The sequence below is a fragment of the Nothobranchius furzeri genome, chromosome 5, assembly GCF_043380555.1.
Source record: "Nothobranchius furzeri strain GRZ-AD chromosome 5, NfurGRZ-RIMD1, whole genome shotgun sequence".
Taxonomy (NCBI): Eukaryota; Metazoa; Chordata; class Actinopteri; order Cyprinodontiformes; family Nothobranchiidae; genus Nothobranchius; species Nothobranchius furzeri.
This window is the reverse complement of record NC_091745.1, coordinates 1,381,756-1,407,500: the sequence shown is the minus strand read 5'-3', so window position 1 is coordinate 1,407,500 and position 25,745 is coordinate 1,381,756. Positions and strand designations below refer to the sequence as shown.

At 41.9% G+C, this 25,745-nt stretch overlaps 1 protein-coding gene across 1 annotated transcript in view; it reads right to left on the bottom strand.

Moving 5' to 3' along the window:
* LOC129152954 (uncharacterized) overlaps nucleotides 1-25,745 on the bottom strand; it is a 76,770-nt gene that overhangs the window by 30,158 nt on the left and 20,867 nt on the right. The window lies entirely within an intron of this gene.

Here is a 25,745-nt window from a genome sequence, read left to right as displayed (position 1 = left end):
CTGCTTTAATACTTTACAAAGCCGAAAAACTAAATCAAAACACAAACCAACAAAAGGTCTAACAGAATGCAGACGTAAATCTACAAACACTAAAGGAAATGAACAAGACACCGCGGTCCCTGCGCTCCTCTGGCAGCCGTCTCCTTGTCATCCCGAAAGTCAGAGAGCCAAAGAACCTCTGGGCCGCAGAGAACGTTCATGTTTTTAAGAGCAGGCTCAAGACCCACCTTTTTAGCTTAGCTGTGAGCTGATTTTTATTATTTAGTAATCTATTTATGATTTTATTTAGTTTATCCTTATATGTTTTATTCTATCAGAGTTTTACTATCCTATGTTTGAACCTTATTTTATCCTTTTCCAGTGTTTTCTCTGAGGAGCCCTCTGCTGTCGGCCGTGGCGGCCTGGGTGGAGGTGGGGGTCTCTGCCCTCCCTCCCCTGGGCACCCTGTGCTGGTGCCTCGGCTGCTGCTGTCGGGCCAGATGGATCCCCTAATGGCATTTCCTTAGCTTAGCTTTTCTGGCTCATCTGAACTCAGCCCAGTGTGTTTTATTTTATTTCTTATGTTGTGTGTGTGTGTGTGTGTGTGTGTGTGTGTGTGTGTGTGTGTGTGTGTGTGTTAGAACATGAGTATAATGAGGGGGTATTGTTGTTAAAATGCTTTTACATCACTGGGGATGGGAGGGAATGTCGGTGTAAAGGAACTTTGGCTGGTTCAGCCATATTGTACGGAGAAACTGTCTTTACTCAGTTTTATTGTTAAGAAGACTCAAAGGTTGTTTTCATCGATAAACTGACGATAATATCTGAGTGTCTGTGTTTCAGTTCAATGAGGAAACCCGTTTGACAATTAAAAGTTTTAATTCTTCAAATTAAACTAATGATTTTGAAATTGACAAACAGGAAATAACAATCAACATTGGCAACTTTGTGGGACAATCTTTAACAGTTGATATGCTGTTCTTGCTCAAATAGACCTTGTGGTGAATTTATGAAGATTGAGAATGTCGTGACATGAATGCGTGTGTGAGTCTGATTTTGCTTCAGGAAGGAACAGGTGTCTGAGTGAAGTGATGGTTTGGATAAACTTAGGTCTTATCAGAGAACTGCATCAAACGCTAAACACCGTGCTGTCTCACCAAACTCTTGTGGACCCTCTTTCGGATCCGGGCCGTGGAGGATGTTGTGCTTCATCCAGATGACACCGGCGGCTGACAGGAGACGTAGGTGTCGAACGGAACCGGTCCAGAGTTGCCCTCGGTACACGTGGATGGTAGAGCGTTTTGTCGATGCGCTTTCTTAAGTTAATTCACTCAGAAATCAAAAGACTCGGTAATGAGTCTGCGTTAGAAGTCGCGATTCAGCTATTCTGCCTGGCTGACAGGAACAGCGTGAGGGGGGGGAAGAACGAGCCAACAGGCTCTGCCCCCCCTTCAGGTCCTCTCTCTTTCGTTGTCAAGCACGAACTGAAACCATAAGACTGAAACTTACCAAAAACCTCTCTCTTCTCAAAGCAAACGTGTGCGTCATCAAATGTGTCTGGAGTTTACCGTGGGAAGATGTGTGTGTGTGTGTGTGTGTGTGTGTGTGTGTGTGTGTGTGTGTGTGTTTGTGTGCTTGAGTGTGTGTGTGTGTGTGTGTGTGTGTTTGTGTGCTTGAGTGTGTGTGTGGTGTGTGTGTGTGTGTGTGTGTGTGTGTGTGTGTGTGTGTGTGTGTGTTTGTGTGCTTGAGTGTGTGTGTGGTGTGTGTGTGTGTTTGTGTGCTTGAGTGTGTGTGTGGTGTGTGTGTGTGTGAGTGTGTGTGTGGTGTGTGTGTGTGTGTTTGTGTGCTTGAGTGTGTGTGTGTTGTGTGTGTGTGTTTGTGTGCTTGAGTGTGTGAAGGTCGATGACAAACATTATTTAAGTATGGATTCATTAAGCCATTATAATTACCCAAAGCATTAGAACCATTCATTTGATTAAACACATTTATAATGAGCAAAATGATGATTAAACTTTTACCATTCAAAACAAGAAAAGGAAGTTTAAACTTTATGTTTTGACTTGTTATGACTACTTTTATGGGAACAACATCTTCTGTTGGAACAACATCTTCTGGCACAAAGCTGCAGGTGGCTGATGTTATGGTTTCCTCCCAGACTCGCTGGTGTTCAGGTCTTAATCTGTGGGTGAAAGTTCTCAGCGACCCAGCTTTGGCCCAGCTGAGTCCAACACCACCTTTGTGACAGAAAACCCATATTTCCTCACGTGACATCGGTTTGTGGGGTCTTTTTAATTTGTAAAGCACTTTGAGTTGCATTTTCTGTATGAATTGTGCTATATAAATAAAGTTTACTATTAATATATTATTATTAGGATGATGATGATCATGATGATGATGATGATGATGATGTGCAAACTAAAGATTCAGTGAAACAGAACTGCTGTTTTGGTTTGTGCTTGTGTTAAGCTGACAGCACATAAACAGAAAAGGATCAGAAACTAAGATGCTACTGTTTAGTCAATTCACTTAATTTGTTTATTCCTAACATCAGATCTATCATTTCTACGGTGATGGTGGGGGGCTGCCCTTAAACATTAAAATAAAAGAAGACAAGAAAAACAGACTACTCTTTGTTTGTGAGGTTGGTAGAACATGTATATCATCCTCTCTGGCCCTTAATCTTTTTATTGACCATTGTAAGAACCTTAATCCTAATCCAGGAAGAAGGACAAGCATTAACCTGAGACAGTAGACTCAGTGTTGTCATGTGCAATATCTGCTGAGGCTGCTTATTATAAACTAATCCCTCTTCCCAAATGGGCCTGTGGGTTGTTGTAGGGCCAAGTTTTTCCACACAAGTTGGAAAAGTAACAGAGAACAAAAATGAAAAGTTCAGTTAAATTCAATTAAAGTTTATTTATAAAGCGCCAAATCACGACAAGAGTCGTCTCAAGGCACTTCACATGGTAAACATTCCAATACAGGTCAGTTCATTAAGCCAATCAGTAAAAAGTTTCCTATATAAGGAACCCAGCAAATTGCATCAAGTCACTGACTAGTGTCAGAAACCTTACAGCAACCCACATACTAAGCAAGCATGCAGCGACAGTGGAGAGGAAAACTCCCTTTTAACAGGAAGAAACCTCCAGAGAATCCTGGCTCAGTATAAGCAGCCATCCTCCACGACTCACTGGGGATGGAGAAGTTGAGGCAGATGTTTCTCTAAGCAACAGACTTGTGCAAAACACACACTCAAACACACACACACACACACACACACACACACACACACACACACACACACACACACACACACACACACTCAAACACACACACACACATACACACACACACACACACACACACACACACACACACACACACACACACACACACACACACACACACACACACACACACACACACACACAGCTTTTACAGTCAAATCTAGTTAGTAACGTTTGCCACATTGTGTTGTTCTTGTAAATCAGGAAGTACTCATAGAGGCTCTGATGCAGGATGAAGAATAACAAAATCACAGTTTTTTATTACTTATTTTTACTAAAGCTGATAAAACATGAGCATCTGTGAAGCAACTAAATGAAACAATATTCCTATTGATAAGCTAAAAATCATGAAATACTTATTAAAAGCAAAAAAAAAAATCATTAAAAATGCCTGAATCTGTTCTTTTGATCATATTTCTTTTAGCTTCTCATGCTACACTCTTCCTGATCTGTGCTGATTTTTTGGATTTCATCACTGAAACACATGGATAAAGAGTTACTTTACCTTCTTTTTAATTGAATTACTTTAAATCGATTTTCAAACTCCAGAAGAATTGTGCTTTGTATTGTTTCTGACTTGTGGAATAATATCACTCGGCATTTTTCTGATGTTGCTTTTAGAGGAAATTGTTCTGGTGAAACAATCAAAACCGTTTGCTCTTTCATTGAAGCTGTATGCTGATTATATTGCACGCACTCTGAAAAACAAGTGCAATGAGGTTATGAGGCTCTAACATATGGCACTTTACTTACTGGGAGCTTTGAAATTCCTGAGATTATTATTACCTTGACAACTATTTTCAGATTACAAGTGCATTTTGTTGCTAATTTAGATCTTAGATTTTATGTAAATGTGAAAAAAGCATCATTTGTTGTCACCAGCAGACACAGAAACAGACATGGTGACGTTGTGAAGTTTCACCACTAGTGGTGAAATCTACTTGTTGTAACCAGATTCCCTGGAGGGCAGGCAGGCCTATGCAAGAAGAAGTTCCCTCTAACCAGTGCAGGCAGTTTTGTCATTAATGCGCGTTCTGTGGTCTCCCAGTACTATTTATTGCAGTCGCCCGCCTGCCTGGTACCACTTTGGACTCTCCATTAGGCCAAACCTATCCAAATCCTCGTGGAACGCCACTGCAATGGCTTTATCACTGTACCTCAGGAAAGCCACTCTCTGATCAGAAGAGAATCTAGACCAATCACTGCCACCCACATTCAGAAACAAACACAATTTATGTAGACCACTTTTTCTTTCCCTTTTGAATCACAAGCATTAAACTAGATATAGGAGAAACTAAATGATATTCACCAACCCCTGCAGCCCCACTGACATGCCAGTGCCCTTTAAAGTTCAAGTCCCATTAGTCCCATCACACACTGGTGTCTCCGCATTTGACCCATCCCCATGCGGAGTGGTGAGCTGCAGCCGTGGCCACGCTCAGGAACTACTCGGTGGTTTAACCCCCTACTCCACCCCTTTAAAGCTGAGTGTTAAGCAGGGAGGCATTGGGTCCCATTTTTAAAGTCTTTGGTATGACCCGACTGGGATTTGAACGCCGATCTACCAGTCCCAGTGCGGACACTCTACCACTAGGCCACTCTCATCCTGCTTTATCTGTGACCAGGTTGGTCTAACCCCCAACTCTTTGTGCAACAGTGATCCTAGTTCTGCACCCCGATGTGGGCGATGGACATGTTGGACTCTCAGCAGGGTTTCCAGCAGGACCGCCTGCTGTCTGTAACCAGCAGAAGAGCTGGAAAATCCCTAAACCAGATTAAAGTTTACAGTGGTGTCTGAGATGTTTCTATTCTATTCTACTCTATTCTACCAAGGAAATAAAAACACTCCTCGGGAGGCAGATCTTTTTAGCTATCAGGCAGCTCCCTTGTGAAACCAGCCCCCAGCTTTTATCCATGAGGCAGACACCTTGTCTACTTTTAACTCATTAGCTGCCAATGATGACAAAAGTCGTCATTTTAAATCCAACTGTTCACTGCCGTTGAAGACTAAAGTTGTCATTTGCATTTTTTTATTGTGTGGGCGTCGGAACGAGCCCCAGCACCGTGAGAACAAACATCCCAGCACACGTCACATGACCAGGAAAAAGGAAACCCATGCGTTAGGAGATTGTTTTGGGCTGTAAAAAAGTGAGGTGCGAACCGGAAAAGCATACTGACTACTTTCCACACTGTACTACTTTCTTCTTCAGTTTCTCTTTAACTGCATTATTCATAGCCATTTCAGATGTTAACTTTATTACTTCTCTAAGTGTTTTTCTCCTCAGAAGAAGCTACAAAGGTGTTCTGCTGAGCTGTGGTAGCCTCATGGAGGGGCCATGGGCTTGAACACTACTGCTAACCACCAAGACCCCATTAATCGGGTCTGGAAATGAAGCCAGCACGGAAGTGAAATAAATTGCAGTTCCACCCTCATCCACTAGGGGCTGGTGTCAGAAGCGAGCAAATCCTCATTGACTCCCATGTTAAAAATACCAATTTCACAGCAGAAATAAACAAGTTCACAGCCTGGTTCCAAAACATGTTTTAGGTTTAATGGATATAGTTTACACTCATGGCAACTCTGAGGGGGGTGAATTTTTTTATCACTCTTCTGTTTAAGTGTATTAAAAGCCTAAAATTCTGAATAATTAATGAGCATCAGACCCACGTGTCTGCAGAGCTAGCTCCGGGGAAAGGCCTCAGCCTGAGCCTCGGCCTCGCCTAAAAACTGTTCCACCATTTTCAGTCTCTCCAATAGACCATTAGTTGTGCCGTTTGTGCGATCTTTTTGGATATTATTTGTGCAATTGTTGGACAAAATGACTTGCTGTGGTATTAATTGCACTAATAGAGCATCCAAGGAGTCTCCACGTCATTTTTTTCTGTAAGTAAAATTATATTTATGTATTTTAGGTCACTGCCGCTCTTGCACTAGCTGAGCTTAGATTTTAACATGTACTGTTTACCCATGAAATTTAAATTTAACAGGGTAAAACCCAGTGCATTTAAAATAACGCTACAATTTTGAAAATGGGTTGAAATGTGAGATGTTGGTGGAGCTGGGTTCTGACTATCGGTATGGTCCCCTCCCCTCAGCTGCAGCTGGGCGCATCTCTGACTGCAGCAGTGCCTGTCTGCTGCGCGGCTGCCGACGTGTGGAGGTCTCGGGAGACCTCTGTGTTCCACCCGGTTCTCTCCAGTGGTCTGGTGTTGTGCACAGTTAACTCCAGTTGTAGCTAGCTAGCTACCTCCGTTAGCTTAGCTACCACCTCTGCATTAGCTTTGGGTTAGCTTGTAGCTACATCGTTTCAGTTCGACGGGTTTCGTCATTTGATCCCAGCCTTACAGCCCCACCCTCAGCTCCACCTCTTTTCCTTTTTTAGGAATTGTCTAGGTTTGACAGAACCTGTGACACGGTCAAAATGGCAGTGGTGGCCACCTCCCATTTTGGCACAAAAACTTATAATTGGAGCCTATGGAAACACATTGTCCAGTATATATGTCGATGCTAACCACTTAACATTCTTCTTCTGATAATAACATTTTACTTTATTTGACATGGAATGTGCTACTACTAGTTCACCTACTGTAAATTCACTAAGAAAAAGACAATAAAGTTTGTCTCTTACTAAATAGAATATTTAATAGAAATCAATACTTTCCACTGGATTGTACAAAGGGGGACCACAGAGTGTGTTCCAACTACAGGGGGACCACACTTCTGAGCCTCCCTGGTAAGGTCTATTCAGGGGTTCTGGAGAGGAGGGCCCATCAGATTGACGTACCTTGGATTCAGGAGGAACAGTGTGGTTTGCATCGTGGCCGTGGAACACTGGACCAGCTCTAAACCCTTAGCGGGATCCTGGAGGGTGCGTGTGGGAGTTCGCCCAACCAATATGTATTTAGTGGATCTGGAGTAGGTGTTCGACAACGTCCCCTGGGGGACCCTGTGGGGGGTACTCCGGGAGTATGCGGTATCATGCCCTTTGATACATGTTGTTAGGTCCCGGTATGGCCGGTGTCAGAGCTTGGTCCGCATTGCTGGCAGTAAGTCAAGCTCATTCACGGTGAGAGTTGGACTCCACCAAGGCTGCCCTTTGTCACCGATTCTATTCATAACTGCTGCATGGGCTGCATGGTGGCACAGTGGTTAGCACTGTTGCCTCGCAGCATGGAGGTCGCAGGTACAAAACTCGGCTGCGGCCTTTCTGCGTGGAGTTGCGTGTTCTCCCCATGCATGCGTGGGTTTCCTCCGGGTACTCCGGTTTCCCCCACAGTTCACAACATGCCCTATAGGTTAGAAATTGTAAGTCACTTTGGATAAAAGCGTCTGCTAAGTGAATAAACATACACATAACTATTATGGACAGGATTTCTAGGCACAGCCAAGGTGTTGAGGGGATCTGTTTTGGAGGCCTGAGGATCAGGTCTCTGCGTTTTGTAGATGATGCGGTCCTGTTGGTTCCATCAAACAGTTATCTCCAGAATTTTTGCTGGAGCAGTTTGCAGCTGAGTGTGAAGCAGCTGGGATGAGAATCAGCTCTTCTAAATTCGAGACCATGGTCTTTAATTGGAAAAGGGTAGAATGCCTGCTCCAGGCCTATTGTCCGAGGCTCTCGACCAGGTCATGTTTATAAATGAGAAGTTGTCCTGAAATATGGGTAGTGTTTAAGTGGAGGTGGGGGGTCTATGCTCCCCCTCTTCTGAGCGCCCTGACTTAGTTGCTGTGGATGACCTGATGCTGCCGGGTCAGACGGCTCCTCTGATAGCGTTTCCTTACCTTACCTTACTTGGCTCATCTGGACTCAGCCAAATATAATTTTTTACTGGTGTGTGTGTGTGTGTGTGTGTGTGTGTGTGTGTGTGTGTGTGTGTGTGTGTGTTTGCATATGTCTGTTAATGTTTTAAACTGTTATGGGAATTTGCGGTCATTTTGTAAAGAACTTTGAGTAGCACTTTGTTTGAAAAGCGCTTTTTGAATAAAATCTGATTGATTGATTGATTGATTGACTGATTGATTGATTGATTGATTGGTTGATTGATTGATTGATTGATTGATATTTTACCTGGTTAAATTAAGAAGATGAAAAAAAAGTGTCTCTGAGACTTGTTCACGAGTGAGGGAAAAATGGAGTGTGTGTGTGTGTGTGTGTGTGTGTGTGTGTGTGTGTGTGTGTGTGTGTGTGTGTGTGTGTGTGTGTGTGTGTGTGTGTGTGTGTGTGTGTGTGCTCTGTCTTCTCCATCCCCAGTGAGTCGTGGAGGATGGCTGCTTATTGAGCCAGGATTCTCTGGAGGTTTCTTCCTGTTAAATGGGAGTTTTCCTCTCCACTGTCGCTGCATGCTTGCTTAGTATGAGGATTGCTGTATAGTCACTGAGTGACTTGATGCAACCTGCTGGGTTCCTTATATAGGAAACATTATTTCTGATTGGCTTAATGAACTGACCTGAATTGGAATGTTTATTATGTGAAGTGCCTTGAGACGACTCTTGCCGTGATTTGGCGCTTTATAAATAACCTTGAATTGAATTCAATTGAAATGTACTCTTGAGAGTTTTTTAGTCATTTGTGTAGTAGTTCACTTAATATGTTTTATTTTACAATTGTTGACCTAAATTTACCAGCATTTTAAATTTTAAGGCAACTTTGTTTACTTCAAACCAGATCCCATCATGATTTAAACACACACACATGCTTTTATATCTTCTGTTACCTTGTCATGTGTTGCCTATGTGAGCTTGTCCTGCTCTCAGTCTCCCTCCCCTGCTGTTTCTATTAAATTCAAGGTCCTGATTTGTCATGGGCTCTATTGAGTCAAATTCCTTGTGTTGTCATGGTATCAAGGGAGAATGGTCACTCTAACCATTGGATCTCTACTTTCTCTCACCTTAACTTCTTTTTTCAAGCAAAACATTTTACTTGGAAGCAAAGTGGTAAACTCTCTTTTAGGGGAAGACAATCCCAAGTTGCAAACATAGATGCACCAAGAAGCCAACAATCTAGCATCATATCCTTTCTGTTTGCCTCCATCTGTGAGCTTGTGGCGTGTCACGCCACATCTAAAGGCTTCACCAGTTGTCCCGTATATCCATTCAATGTCTAACTCTCTTCTGTTTGGCCCTTTGATCAATTTCATTAAGTTACAATGCGTGACAACGAGCTTTGCCCCAAAGCCCCGTTTTCCGTTCTGTGGGTGTGATCCAGCGGCTCAGACTCATCTGATAGAACTGTAACAGAACTTTTTCTTGTCCTGTTTTGAAGCTCACTGAAGCTGCTCAGCTTTACAGCCAGACCACAAAAACAATAGCATGGTCTTGCTGGGTCTGTGTGTCTTATTGGTGGTAAGAGCAACAAGGTGCAGAGTAGAGATGCTCCGTTTCTCTTCACTTGGACAGCAAGGCTGCAGCAGGATGGAATTAACTTTCAGCTTTGAACCACAAGAGAGATTTGTATCTGGGTCATCCATTCCGTCTAAGGGGCAGAAACTGTCTTTGTTCTGCTGTTTTCCCTCAGGTGTCTCTTTCTATTTAACTTTTCAGATACTGAGTGCTACGTTTACAGCAGCAGCAGCTCTCTGGGTGATGAGAGCTGCTGCTGCTGTGCAGGTTTTAAAGGTGATGCTTCAGACCCATCATGGTTTGTTTCAGTCAAAAACCTCCAGTTTCAGCCTGAAGTGTCTTCTCACCTGACAGAAGGAGATGTGGACATTTACCAAAGACCATAATTTAAATTCATCGTTTGGCTTTAATGGAAACATAAATATTGAAGTGATCTTCAACCCCCTGGAGGCAGACGTTGCAGATTAGCAACGTTAAAACCTACCCACCTGGTTACTCCACAGACGTGTTTCATGAGCATTTTTTAACTCAGAAGTTCCCCTGAAGGACTTAGTTGTTCGTTCTTTTATCAAAACTCATTTTGAGCCTGAGAGGGTTAATGTGAGTCATTTATATGAGACATCTCTATTAACTCTGTTCTTAGTGCACCATATGCTGACTCTATTGAGCCCTCATTAGAAGCATGTGAAAATTTGTTACTCTTCTTTATTGAGAAGGTCTCCTCCACAAGGGCTCAAATCTGTCCTTGTGCTCATGACCCCTCAGTCGTTGTTTCCTGCTCTGCTGTCTTTGACAGGTTTGAGCCTGTGACTCTGTCATCTCTACAGGAGACTGTTGGTCATCTTAAGCCTGCAGGGTCTCCAAATGATGCTGTTCCTCCTCGACTTTTAAAAGAGGTGATACCTACAGTTGGTCCTCTGGTTCTTGAGCTGGTAAACCATAGTCTGAGGTCAGGCGTTGTCCCTAAAGATTTTAAACATGCAGTAGTCAAACCCCTGATTAAAAAACCTGCTCTTGATCCGCAGGATCTTGCGAATTACAGGCCTATCTCCAAACTACCGTTTCTTTCTAAAATTCTTGAAAAGGTAGTTCATAGCCAAATATTGGCCTTCCTGGAAAAGCAAAATGTATTAGAGGTTTTCCAATCTGGTTTTAAACCCTTTCACAGCACTGAATCAGCCCTTTTAAAAGTTTTTAATGACATATACTTAGCTACTGATGCTGGGGACTGTGTTGTTCTTGTGCTTTTAGATTTGACAGCTGCTTTTGATACTGTGGATCATGCTGTTTTATTCTCTCGTTTAGAGCACTGGGTGGGCATTAGCGGCACAGCTCTGGAGTGGTTCAGGTCCTATTTGGCGGGGCGAACTTTTTGTGTCAGTCTCGGTGACTATGTGTCGTCCTCCGCTCCGCTCTTGTGTGGTGTCCCGCAGGGCTCAGTTCTAGGCCCCCTCCTCTTCTCTTCTCTTTGTATCTTCTTCCTCTCGGTTCTATATTGAGAAAGCATGGCATTGCTTTCCACTTGTATGCTGACGACTGTCAGATCTATGTCCCTCTAAAGAAAAAAGGCAGAAACCTCATACAGCCATTACTACAGTGTCTTGACGACATAAAGGCTTGGATGTCTGTGAATTTTTTAAAATTCAATGATAAAAAGACTGAGGTGATGATTTTTGGTAGTCCTACTGAGACACCCAATGTGTTTGTAGATTCCTTGGCCCAGTTTGTTAAACCAACTGTCACCAACTTGGGGGTCAAAGTGGACTGTGATCTGAAGTTTGAACATCAGATTAAGGCGGTGGTAAAATCTGGCTTCTTTCACCTCAGGCAGCTGGCAAAAATAAAGCCAATTCTTTCACGGCAGCACTTTGAGACAGTGATCCACGCCTTTGTAACCACTCGGCTGGATTACTGTAACGCACTCTACATTGGGGTCAGTGCATCATGTATTAGTCAGCTACAGAGAGTGCAAAATGCCGCAGCTCGTCTTTTAACTGGCACTCGAAAGTTTGAGCACATTTCCCCTGTTTTAGCTTCACTTCACTGGCTGCCCATTTCTTTTAGGATTCATTTTAAAATTCTTTTATTTGCTTTTAAAGGTCTTCATGGCCTTGCCCCCTCTTATCTCTCTGATCTGATACAGCCTTACACTCCCTCCCGCTCTCTCAGGTCTGCTGATCAGCTGCTCCTGATTGTACCCAGGACTGAGCGTAAATTTAGAGGAGATCGTGCTTTTGCTGTTGCAGCCCCAAAACTGTGGAACGAACTTCCTTTAGAGATAAGACAGGCCAGTTCCTTATCTGCTTTTAAGGCACTCCTGAAAACACACCTCTTTACCCTGGCTTTTAATACCTTGTGAGATGTTGGTTTCTATTTTTTATTTTATTTTAGCTGTTTTAGGTGATTCAAATGCGGTTTTATCAAGTTTTATCAAGTTTTTATTTTTAATATAGGGCTAGTTTAATTTTATGTATCATGTGTTTTATTTATCTTTGCTGTTTTCTTTCTAGTCAATTGTTTTAATGTACTTTCTGTACAGCACTTTGTTCCTGTGCTGGGTCTTGTAAAGTGCTTTATAAATAAACTGGATTGGATTGGATTGGATCTCGTTCTGGTGCATGGCTACAGATTATGCTTTCCAACCACTACAAAAACATCACCTGCAGATGGAATAAGAAACAAACATGATGAAATAGTGGAACTTTTCAGTACAATACCAAGGACACGACCTCAGCTCAACCAGAGAAACGCTGTGTTATGCTCTCAGGCCCGGTTCTGGTTCTCTATGGTGCAACCTTCCCCGCACACAGAGAGGAACGAGTGGAAGAGTTGATCGTGTTGGTGGGTGAAGGGCTCTGCTTGTAGCTCATGTCTTCATTGCTCAAACACACACTTTCTAGCTGATGTCATCCTGCATTTATAGTGAGGGGACATTAATGCATCTACATCTAGTTATTAACTCTCATGCATCTGAGCAGTTAGCATTCCGATCTGGTGAAGTACTCCCACAAGCCAGTTACCCATAGCTGCAAAGACTAGGATGTGATCTTTATTAGAGCAGACCTAATTCAATTATCTTCTCTGTGATCCAACATTTAACATTACAGTAATATGACAACGCAGGCCGGAAATGGACAGGGCCAACAAGTTTAATATTCATTCATTTTTTTATGTTAACCTAAAAGTAGCTAAATATATTTAATTTCAAGATTGTCTGAAGATCTTTTGTGGTTTTCCCGGATCATTTTCTGAGAAAAGTATGAACTTTTTTCAAATCTAAAATTAGATTTTCCGATTAGAGTTTTTGTCGGATGCAAAAACACACAATTTGCTTTAATTTGTTAGAATTCGAGAAAAACCAGTGGGCGAGTCCAAACAGTGCCGCTATACTAACCCAGATCTTACCAGAAGATTTAAATCTTGTTAGTAATGTTTGTATTTTAAAGGAAAACAGGCCGTTGCCAAAGCAACATTTAAACTCATGTGTGGGCAAATGGGTCTGTCAGCACTGTTGTGTGTGTGTGTGTGTGTGTGTGTGTGTGTGTGTGTGTGTGTGTGTGCGTGCGTGTGTGTGTGCATGTGTGTGTGTGTGTGTGCGTGTGCGTGTGTGCGTGTGTGTGTGTGTGTGTGTGCGTGTGTGCGTGTGTGTGTGTGTGTGTGTGCGTGTGTGCGTGTGTGCATGTGTGTGTATGTGTGTGTGTGAATGATATATCTACATGAATGACAAAAAATAAATTCTACATCAGTCATAGACAAATCACAGCACTTCACCAGATCAAAGACCTGTCAGCCTTGAAAATGGCTCGGCACCCCGCAAACGTAAAAAATAAAACTTTTTTTCATCCCACCAAGAATTGGAATTCTTCCTATAGAAGATACAGTAACTGTCTCAGAAGCTCCCCTGGAAGCTTCTTTCTGTCACAGACTTTCCTCGTTTCCTGCACTCTACTATACTTGAGCAAATATTGAAAAGCTAAAACAAAAGCTCAGATCTGCCTTACGTTACAGGGAAGAGGATTGAGGCAATCCATTTTAGAAAACGGCTTTTAATACAGGAAGTGTGTGTGCAGCAGCGGTTTTTAATTTAAACTGAAGGCAGTAGAACAGCTGGAGTGGCTCCACAGCCTTTTTTCCCCTATATCTACTGCACCATGATCAGCTCCATGTCAAATGTAAATAATCTGGGCTACACTTACTCCAACATGGAACGTAAATTGGACGGTTACATCAGTTTTAGAATAGAGGAAATTGCTGCAGACTATTATAATAAGTTTGTGCAAGGAGTCCATATTTAGTGTTGGTCTTATTTTTCATGACATCCACAGTTTATCCTGACACTAAAAATGAAGCTCTGGGACACACTCTGACTGGAGGCATTTAAAGTCAGAGTCTGGAGTTTGTCAAAACCCAGACCCCATAATTCGGGTCTGAAAATGAAGCCAATACGAAAGGGAAAAAGTTGCAGTTCCACCCTCATCCACTAGGGGCTGGTATCAGAAGCGAGCAAATCCTCATTGACACCCATGTTAAAAATACCAAATTCACAGCAGAAATAAACATGTTTACAGCCTGGTACCAGAACATGTTTTTGGTTTAAATGATCTAGTTTACACTCATGACAACTCTGAGGAGGGTGAATTTTTTTATCACTCTTCTAAGTGTATTAAATGCCTAAAATTCTGAATAATTAATGAGCATCAGACCCACGTGACCGCAGAGCTAGCTCCGGGGAAAGGCCTTAGCCTGTGCCTCGGCCTCGCCTGAAAACTGTTCCGCCATTTTCAGTCTGTCAACTTAGACCATTAGTTGTGCCATTTGTGCGTTCTTTTTGGATATTATTGTGCAATTGTTGGACAAAATGACTTGCTGTGGCATTAATTGCACTAATAGATCATCCAAGGAGCCTCCACTTCATTTTATTTTGGTAAGTAAAATTATATTTATGTATTTTAGGTCGCTGCCGCTCTTACGCTAGCTGAGCTTAGATTTTAACATGTACTGTCTAACCATGACATTTAAATGTAATGGGGTAAACCCCAGTGCATTTACAGTTTTTTTCGATTGCTAAAAATCAAAAAACAAAAATGAGGCACAATTTTCACAACCTCTACTTCTGTTCCCAATCGCTTGACTCAATTTATCACTACTTAAGATTTCCTTATCATATTAGAACTCTGATTTTCCTGCTTTACACTCTGATGTCAATTTCACATTACCTTGCTGTCAAAACACAGCACACAATTTTCAGGTGTACACACACTTTCCACATAAATTCTCAAAGCTTCAATCAGCAACACACAAATGTTCAAATCTCAAAACTTTCGGGTCTGGCGAGAAATTTGCAATCAGGGACTGCAGCATAAAAGTAAGTTTCCACAAGGCTACCCAGGTGCATGAGTGGTTTCAGGACCACCCACGGTTTTCCATTTTATACCTTCCACCTTATTCCCCCTCCCTCAATCCCACTGAGGAGTTTTTCTCAGCCTGGAGGTGGAAGGTGTATGAAAGGAATCCACAGAGCCAGGTCCCACTGGTTCAAGCCATGGAGGAGGCTTGTAATGTGGCCTTTGAGGCCTGTCAGGGCTTCATGAGGCACTCGAGACATCGCCTGTGATGTTGATGAGGCCCTCTGGCCAGGCAGAGACCGGAGGCATGATGCCCCAAGATTATGCTTGGGGGGGGGGGGTAACTGTAAAAATAAAATGTTTTGTCTCAAAATTTGTGTGATGTCTAATGTTTGTCTCAGAGAAAAGTGGGCACTGTCATATTCAGTGTATAATTCATTGTGTTCCCTTTCGACAATTGTGTTTTCAGTTTTGCTCTTCAGTGTTCTCTCCATGCTTGGTAGTGTTCACCCAAAGGCTACTTGTGTTCAAGCAATGAATGGTATGTGTGTGTCATGTGAAAATGTGGCTGTGTTTACCAAATGAAACACGTGTTCCATTTTGGGAACATGTTACGATATGTGGTGGCAGGGTTTTGTTGCAAAGGGAAGCCACGGTTTAGTAATTTGTGTGTTATGTTTGGGGTTTTGTGTGTGCAGTTTTGAAAGAAACGTACAGTTTTGAAAAACGCGTTTTAGCAATCGAAAAAAACTGTAACATAATGCTGCGTTTTTGAAAATGGGTCGAAATTTGACATGTTTGGTGGAGCGGGGTTCTGACCATCGGTATGGTCCCCTCCCCTCAGCGGCAGCTCGGCGCATCTCTGACCGCAGCGGCGCCTGTCTGCTGCGCGAGCTGCCGGCCTGTGGAGCTCTCGGGAGACCTCTGTGTGTGTGTGTATGTGTGTGTGTGTGTGTGTGTGTGTGTGTGTGTGTGTGTGTGTGTGTGTGTGTGTGTGTGTGTGTGTGTGTGTGTGTGTGTGTGCATATTATGGAATGCCATTCAGGAACTTACTATATATTTATACCAGAATACTTCGGAATAATTGGACTGAAGTCTGAATATATGGACCAAAGTGTGAATATATGGGCTATATGGAACGATGTGTGAATATATGGATTGAAGTGTGAATATATGGACCAAAGTGTGAATATATGGGCTATATGGAACGATGTGTGAATATATGGATTGAAGTGTGAATATTTGGAACAAAGTGTGAATATATGGACCAAAGTCTGAATATATGGATCGAAGTGTGAATATATGGATTGAAGTGTGAATATTTGGAACAAAGTGTGAATATATGGAACGAAGTGTGAATATATATAACGAAGTGTGAATATATGGATTTAAGTATGAATATATGGAACGAAGTGTGAATATATGGATCGAAGTGTGAATATATGGGTTGAAGTGTGAATATATGGAACGATGTGTGAATATATGGATTGAAGTGTGAATATTTGGAACAAAGTGTGAATATATGGAACGAAGTGTGAATATATATAACGAAGTGTGAATATATGGATTTAAGTATGAATATGTGGAACGATGTGTGAATATATGGGTTGAAGTGTGAATATTTGGAACAAAGTGTGAATATATGGAACGAAGTGTGAATATATATAACAAAGTGTGAATATATGGATTTAAGTATGAATATGTGGAACGATGTGTGAATATATGGTTTGAAGTGTGAATACATGGATCGAAGTGTGAATATATGGGTTGAAGTGTGAATATATGGATCGAAGTGTGAATATATGGATCGAAGTGTGAATATATGGGTTGAAGTGTGAATATATGGAACGATGTGTGAATATATGGATTGAAGTGTGAATATTTGGAAAAAAGTGTGAATATATGGAACGAAGTGTGAATATATATAACGAAGTGTGAATATATGGATTTAAGTTTGAATATATGGATCGAAGTATGAATATATGGGTTGAAGTGTGAATACATGGATCGAAGTGTGAATATATGGGTTGAAGTGTGAATATATGGAACGATGTGTGAATATATGGATTGAAGTGTGAATATTTGGAACAAAGTGTGAATATATGGATTGAAGTGTGAATATTTGGAACAAAGTGTGAATATATGGAACGAAGTGTGAATATATATAACGAAGTGTGAATATATAGATTTAAGTATGAATATGTGGAACGATGTGTGAATATATGGGTTGAAGTGTGAATATATGGAACGATGTGTGAATATATGGATTGAAGTGTGAATATTTGGAACAAAGTGTGAATATATGGAACGAAGTGTGAATATATTGAATGAAGTGTGAATATATGGACTGAAAGTCTGAATAAAGAGTATACTTAGTGATTCAACAAATAAACTGTTAGAAGCTGTTCTAAATAATAAAAATGCAATGAACACTTTGGCCAGGTCTTGAAGAGCCAACGTAATAAAATGACTAGGACCAAAAATAATACTGCAATCCTTTCATTACCTCACCACAAAGAACTAAGAGCAGATAACTTTACAGGGGGGGGTCAGTCACTTCCTCGGTGCCACAGCTCTCCTGATCAACCAGATGACATCTCCTTTAAGTGCATTTTTCAAACAGGAAGTGTGGGTGGATATGACGCTAGGGGGGTGAATGACTCTTTAATATATCAGAAATGATCTTCGTGTATATTCAGAAGGTTATTATGGATTATTTGGAATGTTTTTAGTAGAAACAATCGATTTTTAGATATTTTGAATATATATCTTCCTAAAAACTGTTTAAACAGCCTGCCATAAGCAGTGTGCAGATATATATATATGTGTGTGTGTGTGTGTGTGTGTGTGTGTGTGTGTGCCTGCTCTGTCGTATGCATGTAAATATAAAAGTTTGGACACACCTTCTCATTCAATGTGTTTAAAAAAATGTTGTGCTTTAACGACAAAAAGGTTGAGGACATCGTGTTTAGTTGAACTGTTTATCAATCACATGGCGTTGACCTGTTGTCATTAGCTTCATTCCAGAAATCAGTGGTCACTGATTTGGGAGTCAGGCTTGACTCTTCATTGTCAGTGATTCCCCGGGTGAATGCAGTGACTAAAACTGGCTTCATTCACCTTGGGCGCCTGCTTGCTTTAAATCTATGCTTTCCAAAAAGGACCGGGAAATTGTGGTGCGTGCCGTTGTTCTATCGCACCTGGATTATTGTAGTTCGCTCCATGCAGGCTTGCCTCAAGCTTTAACTTCTAGTATTTGCAATTTTAGCACCGAAACTGTGGAATCAACTCCCACTTGAGATTTGAAGCTCAGGCACAGTATGGAGCTTTAAGGCTAGGGTTGCTCGCTATCTTAGGGCGACTTGAACTGTGTTAGATTATTTATTTATTATATGTTTGCATTGTTGGACCCATAGGCATTTACCTGGTCTGCTCTCTAGAGTTCTAGTTGACATACCACTTTATCATCATCTGTTTTATCAGTTTTCATTTCTATCAGGTATGTTCTTTAACGTATTTCATGAGCATTTTTTAACTCAGAAGTACCCCTGAAGGACTTAGTTATTCGTTCTTTTATCAAATTTCATTTTGAGCCTGAGAAGGTAAATCTATCTTATTTATTGAGAGTTTTTATCTAATATTTGGTCGTTTTTTTGCCTGTGCCCAGCACTTAGAACCATTGTGACCAGTGGCGGTAGCATAAGTTCAAGCACAAACTTCCCTCTGCAGGTCTCACTTCCACCGATAAACCTTTTCCAGAATCACCAAGCTAATCTCAGGAGACTGGACAGGAAGCAACATACCTTTAAGGCACAGAATAACAGCGTGTGTGACGCAGCTCTGATTCATTGTGTCATCATGTCATTTAGGGTCAACACTTATTTCATGTAGCCCACTTTGTTTTGTTCTGCCTTAAACATTTTCAGCAGGCTGAAGCCAGATCAGACACAATTCAGCAAACCACAGTCGTCAGAGTGAGTCAGCTCCACCTGCGCTGTTCATGGTGATAAGACCTGTAAGCTGCTACAGTCAGGGGTCTCATTCAACGGCAGATACCGAATTCACGTGAATCAGGTAACTCTGTTGGGATAAATGTTTTCACACGAGGTTAAAAAATAAAGGTTAAAAAGAGCCAGTCAACATACAAAGACTGGGAGGATGAATGGTGTCCACGTTCGTGTGTCTGAGTGTTCCTCGTGAGTGAGATCCATGCTTGACAGCTGATCACCACCTAAGGTTTTCCATCAAATACATCTTAATGTTTTTTGTCTACTTCAGAACTTTCTTTCATGAACCCTGCTGTTTGGAACTAAGCTTCAGGCTTAAGGTCGGTGTGGTAACAGTTGGCGAAGTTGTGAGTGAGCTTGACTAAATGAACATGGTGTGAACTTTACAGCTGTCAAGCGTCTTGACACCTTGACAGGCATAGATTTAAAAAAAGTTTCCTTAGGGTTCATGAACACACTTGAGGTGTCAGTGGAGCTGTAAAAGGACTTGCTGCTTCTGTCAGTAGCTATTGCCGACAAAATGTTCAACACCTTTTGTCCCTCCGGTTGCATTTACATTTTTATTTTTTTGTCAAGCAAAGGAGCTCCTGGAAATTTTCTGGAACAGTGCCACAGAATATGACACACTGCCCTAATTGGTGCACTGTCTTTAAACTGCCCCCACAGTCTTAACAGGTTATTTATTACCATTTTAATGTGAGTTTCTGTTTAAGAACTCTAAATTATTACTCACTCTACATACTTATAATAATAATAATAATAATAATAATGCATTGAACTTATATAGCGCTTTTCAAGACACCCAAAGACGCTTTTTCACACACACTCACATTCACACACTGCTAGTGATGGTAAGCTACTTATGGCCACAGCCGCCCTGGGGAGGTCTGACAGAGGCGAGGCCCCTCTGACCACCACTAACACAGGCAAGTTGGGTTAAGTGTCTTGCCCAAGGACACAACAGCAGAATACCCCTGGCTGGAGCTGGAATCGAGCCCATGACCCTCCGATCATGAGGCAACCCGCTCTACCACCTGAGCTACTGCTGCCCCAAGAGTTCATGTTCGACATGTAATTTAATTTAATTTAATTTAATTTAATTTAATTTAATTTAATCATACAGTGCCAAATTCAGTGGTGGCTTGTCCATAGGCACTGCCCCACCTGTCTCACAAGAAGAAGACAGGAATCACTAAATAAAAAAACTAGAAAATTAAATGGAACACTATACATCATATAGATTATGTATGCTGTGTATAATTTAGGTGTAGTTAAAATTTTCCCACTTTTCCCACGACTGAATTGTCTTGCGACACATTTCCTGTTACTTTTGGGGGCAGTGATTTTTACCATAGAGCTATCCTACCATGTGCGCCGGATCCCCCTCCAATACAGAGAACAGGAGCGCCTTTGGGTGCAGAGGTTTGCGACCAAAGCTGGGTGGAGTCTCAGCTCAGATCAGGATGTTCATTCAGAACCAGACGCTCTCCACAATTCACCTTTCCTTTGTTTGAACTCACTGTTTTCTGTGTGAGTACACGCTGTGGAGATCTGTTGCCTCATCATCTGCCCATGCCAACCAGCCCCCACTTGTGATGAGATAGTTCTGTGCCAAATTAGACGTGGTAGTCTGAGGATGTGTAGGGGTGAACTGTCTTTTGTTTTTAAGCCCAGCTTTCTCCTGTTTTTAGTTGATGAAGATGGTAAGTTTGTTTGTCATTTGGTTCATTAATTTTGTACCACCTGGGTAATTTAAGTTAGTGGTGTTTTTTTTTATTGTTTTAGCCATTAGTTCACCCTCAGCTTTTGCTCCGCCCTCGCCTTTAGTTGATGAATTGAGTTCTTAGTTTGTTTTTTATTGTAAATAAATCCTTGGGCGTGACTGCTCTGTGGTGAATGGGTGAATCAAAACCTTCACATTATGGCCTGGCCCCTCCTAGATTGGTTGTAACAAAGTGTGAAGGTTTATAAAACAGCATTGCTCTGGTTTTTCACCCATTCACACAAGCCTTTTGAATAGCTCGTCAAGTTGGTTAATCATCAATAGTTCTTCTTCAAGGGCCAGCAAGACCACACAGTTCATTTCTGCATCATCTATCATTTAGCAGGTTTTCAAATGGTTAGAGGAATAGTTTATGAAGTACGGGTTAACATGACTCACTTCAGATGAAAAGCAAGTATTTTACCCCTCAAAGTTGGGTTCAGACACCAACCTGTTTCTGTTTTTAGGGTAACCTGGACACACTTGACTTGCTCTAAATTCTTGGTTTAAAAGGTGAGAGGTTATCAGCTTCATTAGTCAGAACTCTTTATTCCTTATCATCACTATTGTTTGTTGTTGCTGACACTCCAGGGTTTGTAAATTATCCAAAAAATGTAATCTCCTTTTGACCGAATGTGCAGTCATGCTCACCATTTAAAATCCCACCCCTTTACCCCAGTTGTCTCCCCCTCCATCAGCTTCTGCTGCATTGCTTACCAATTTTCCTGCTTTCTAAAGCTATAAATAATACAAACTTTGCACATTTCTGGTATCTGGTATAAGAAAAGTGTACATTTAAGGGGGGCGCATTTCTGTGAGATGGATCTTTAAGTGTTTATCTGGCTTAAACACAGTTCACTCAGCAGTTACAGAATTTTCAAAATACAGGCGTCAACAGTTTGTTTTTGGCTTAGGGCAATTTAGTCTATCAGACATCATCAATGGTTTACTGAACAAGAGGCATTCATAGAGGTTTGCCAAGGTATTCTTGTCTTGGCCGCCGAAATGCCTTCAAATGGCCCTGGGTGTGAGACAGAGTTTTGAAGGTGATCAGAATTGTATCAAATACATGCTTATAAATTATTGTTGTAGAAAGTTAAAGATCTGTAGTGGGATGAATCTGCCTAGAGCCCTGCACGGGCCTAAAATCTGTGCCCGTGTCCGGCCCGGCCCAAGGGGGTGGAGCCCCAGCCCGACCCGGTCCGAAAAGGTTTTCAGGATTCTCTGGCCCGACCCGAGCCCGACTTTTTTTTAACAACTAAATGAAAACAAAGTGCGTCAATCCTGACCAATGTGTTAAAAGACGTGCAGGATCCGATCGATTTGTTTTCCCCTCGTTTACCGTCACGGAGATGACGGCGCACTGGCTCTGGTGGTAATCAAGTTAAATTTGATCTCTTTCCAACAATTTTCACAAGAAAACAAAACAGTTAAAAGCAGGCTTGTGTTGACCGGATAGTTCCCGTATTTGACCGTTTATTTTGACGGAGAAAGAATAGAAAGAATTACCCCGACGCATGCAGACGAACTGACATTTTATTCGTTACGCACGTCGCAGATGTTGCTAAATCACCCAAGAAAAGATTCCCATCTGAACATCTGAGCTGCTCAGCGCATATGTGCACAGCGAGCTGAAGATGTGGAGATTGGCTTGGAGCGCGCCGCAGAACCAGAGCGCATGCGGGAAGATTCCTCCCACTGAAGCGAGTGTTTTCCAGACCCTGTCTCTCAGAGAGACTTGCCTCTTAGAAAATGTTCCCTGATTATGAAACTTGGGCTGAATAGCGCTTGTTCCTGTCTCCAATGTGGCGACACATCCAGGAGCCGTCTGAGGAGAATCCCAGAATCTCTTCAGCTCAGAAAGCGCCTATGATTACGCACAAGCGTGACCCATCAACCTGGTCTCACAGTAAGACCGGGTTGGGCCTGTTCAGGTTTACGCAGACAATCTTTACATAGAATTGACTTACAGATATAAAATTAGTCCAGTAAAATATAAAGCATTTTATTTAAATGTCCATTCATTATTTTACAAGCACAGAGAGCCGCATCAGAAGGATGGAAGAGCCGTGGGTAGCCGACCCCTGGTATAGCCTATAAAATGACATGTTTTCTCCAGGACCAGAGAAGACGCAAACTCAATACATCTCTTTTATTGTGAGGTAATAATTTCTCCGAGTTTTGCGGTTGCGGGCGGGAGTAGACATGCACGCTGCGGGTGCAGGCGGGAGTGTAACACACGTTGCGGTTGCGGGCGGTAATGGTCAGAAATTCAGCGGGAGCGGGCAAGAGCAGGATGAAGAAAACAGTCCTGCACAGGGCTCTACGGCTGCGTTTAAGTGTTTCAATTTTTTTTTGTGAATTTGATTAAAAATAAAGGTGCCTTGCTTGTGTCCGAGGTAATTACACAGTCGTTGGCCCGAAGCCCGGCCCTCTGGCCGTCGGGCCGGGCCGACCCGAGGACCTAGGGCTTCAGTGCAGGGCTCTAAATCTGACTACAATTTCCTTTTCAAACATTTAGTTTAGTTTTCTTGTTTTTGACTATTTTTCCTGTCTGTCTCTAGTCTTCCTGCTTCTTCTCTCAATCCTACAGATAAACTGCTGCCTGGCTTCATATATTTTGACCTATTGAGTTAGCGACTTTTGAGCTAAGCAGTTCAGAGGGATCTACTGATCGCAAAAGTAACGAAGTGCACGCTGAATGCCAAGGAGGGAATGTCACCGGAGCACAAGGCAGGTGATGCGCTCCACAGCAGCAAAGCCCACAGACGACAAGTTATTGTGGCCGTGTGCAGGATGCAGCTGCCTGGAGCCCATCAGCGCTCTGCCTGGGTTAGGGTCCCCAGAGTCAACATAAATAATGTAATACAAGTAGAACAGGATCTTTTTTCTGGCTCCCCCTGGGTGAGTAAGTTCAGGGCTCCCCTTAGCTCACCTGTAATTCGAACCCTGTTTTTAGGATAAATAAGCGTTGTTCACAAGACAAGATACAATTAGCACAAAATATAACATATCACAACACATGTTCCTGTTTCCTGTTCAGTCGGAGTTCTTAAATCCTAGTTGACGTATCAATCAAATGTGCAGCAGTCTGCTGATGTTTAATCTTCTGCAGTTTTACATAAAAACAGAGCAGCATTTAAATCTTCACCTTTGACAGTGATCTCTGTGGGAAATCAACAAAGACCTGGTCTCAGTGGATCCAGAGTAGTCTGGCTTCTTTCTCTGTCCAACTATGAGCCATCGCAGAAGATGTTTGAGCTCTTTGAGCTGCAAGACAGACAGATTCAACATGACCTGGGTCATTAGGTGAGAGGATTTAGTCAATGTCAACATTTGCACTAGACAGACATGTAGTAGCAACTATTAACCTCTTCAAGTGTAAAGCAGGGGGTTCTGTTGTCATGGAGATTTATCTCTGTAGAACTTTTTCTTTGTCTTTTTTGTTTGGACATCTGAACATTCTTACTGGGACAGAAAAATTGATACTAACTTTATATGACCAGGATTCCTGTGTTTACAGGTTTATACCAACAGCTTTAAAAGCATTTTCAGGCTTTTGTGGTGCTTACATTGCAGCTCACAGCCATGTCAACTACTCTTTATGGCTCTAACTTTCTGATACTCCTGCCTTTTTAGACAAAAATCTTTGCAAATGGAGACGTCTCTGCTACTTCTAAACAATTAAAGCACAAGTATTAAGCAACACTTAAGTTCTCCGTTTCTCCCTCCCATGGACGTTTTTTTTTGGGGGGGGGGGGGGGCATGTCCCCCCCACTTTTTCCAAAGTCAAGTTTTGACCCCTGCACTTTTTACCATCCAAAAACAATATTACGCTATATTAAATTGACACTGGTTGAGCCCTAGAACCAAGCAGAAAACAACCGTTTGTGATGAACCCTGTTTCCCATTAGAGTACAACCCCCCCCCCCCCCAAACACTGTATAGGTGTATACCTGTACAATATATAGGTGCATACAGGTGTATGCTGGGGCAGCAGTAGCTCAACAGGTTGCTACTTAACCCACCTTGCCTGCTGGTGGTGGTCAGTGGGGCTGGTGGCACCTGTGCTCGGCAGCCTTGCCCCTGTCAGCACGCTCCAGGGCAGCTGTGGCTACATCGTAGCTCATCACCATCAGTGTGTGTGAATGTGTGTGTGAATGCATGAATGATACACTGTAGTGTAAAGCACTTTGGACTCCTGACTCTGAGAGGCGCTATACAAGTGCAGATCATTTATCATTATCATTCATCATCTATGTTCATACTTGTTAGTTGACCAACATTTCTAAAATTCCTTGTTTGCATTGGTCATAATTGATATTTAAATTTTCTGAGATACTGAATTTGGGACTTTCATTACTTGTCAGTTATAATCATTAAAATGAAAGAAATTAACATTTGAAATAAATCAGTCTGTATGTAATGAATGTTAAAGTTTCACTTTATGAATGGAACCACTGAAACAAATCAATATTATGACCAGCACCCGTAAATAAGGCTCTACACTCACTGGCCACATTATTTGGTACACCTGTCCAACTGCTCGTTAATGCAAATTACTAATCAGTCAACCGAGCTTCAGTATGAGGAAGAAAAGTGATTTGAGTACCTTAAGGCCGATGTCCACACCGACTTCTGACAGTCTGGATCTGCTGGGGGTCTCCACGCAAAGGGTATTGTAGACTCAACAGATTGCGTTGGAAGACTTTATTAACTATCCTAAGCTCATCAAACAAACCTCCAAATTATTTTACATCACAGACTCTACAAATTCTCTCAGATACAAAGAATGGTTTTGCTAAAACATCTAGCTTCCATTACAACATTTCACACATCACATTAAATCACTCCAAATCCATTACACCACATTTCATTATTCACATCTTGTCATGTATAATCATTAGTTTAGGAAAAAGAATTAAATTCCTTTTATAAACTATATACTTGACTCTGTCTGAATTAATACAAAGTCTGTTTATGGTCCTTGAAGGAGCAAAGAACCCTAGAATCTTCTGATTAAACATT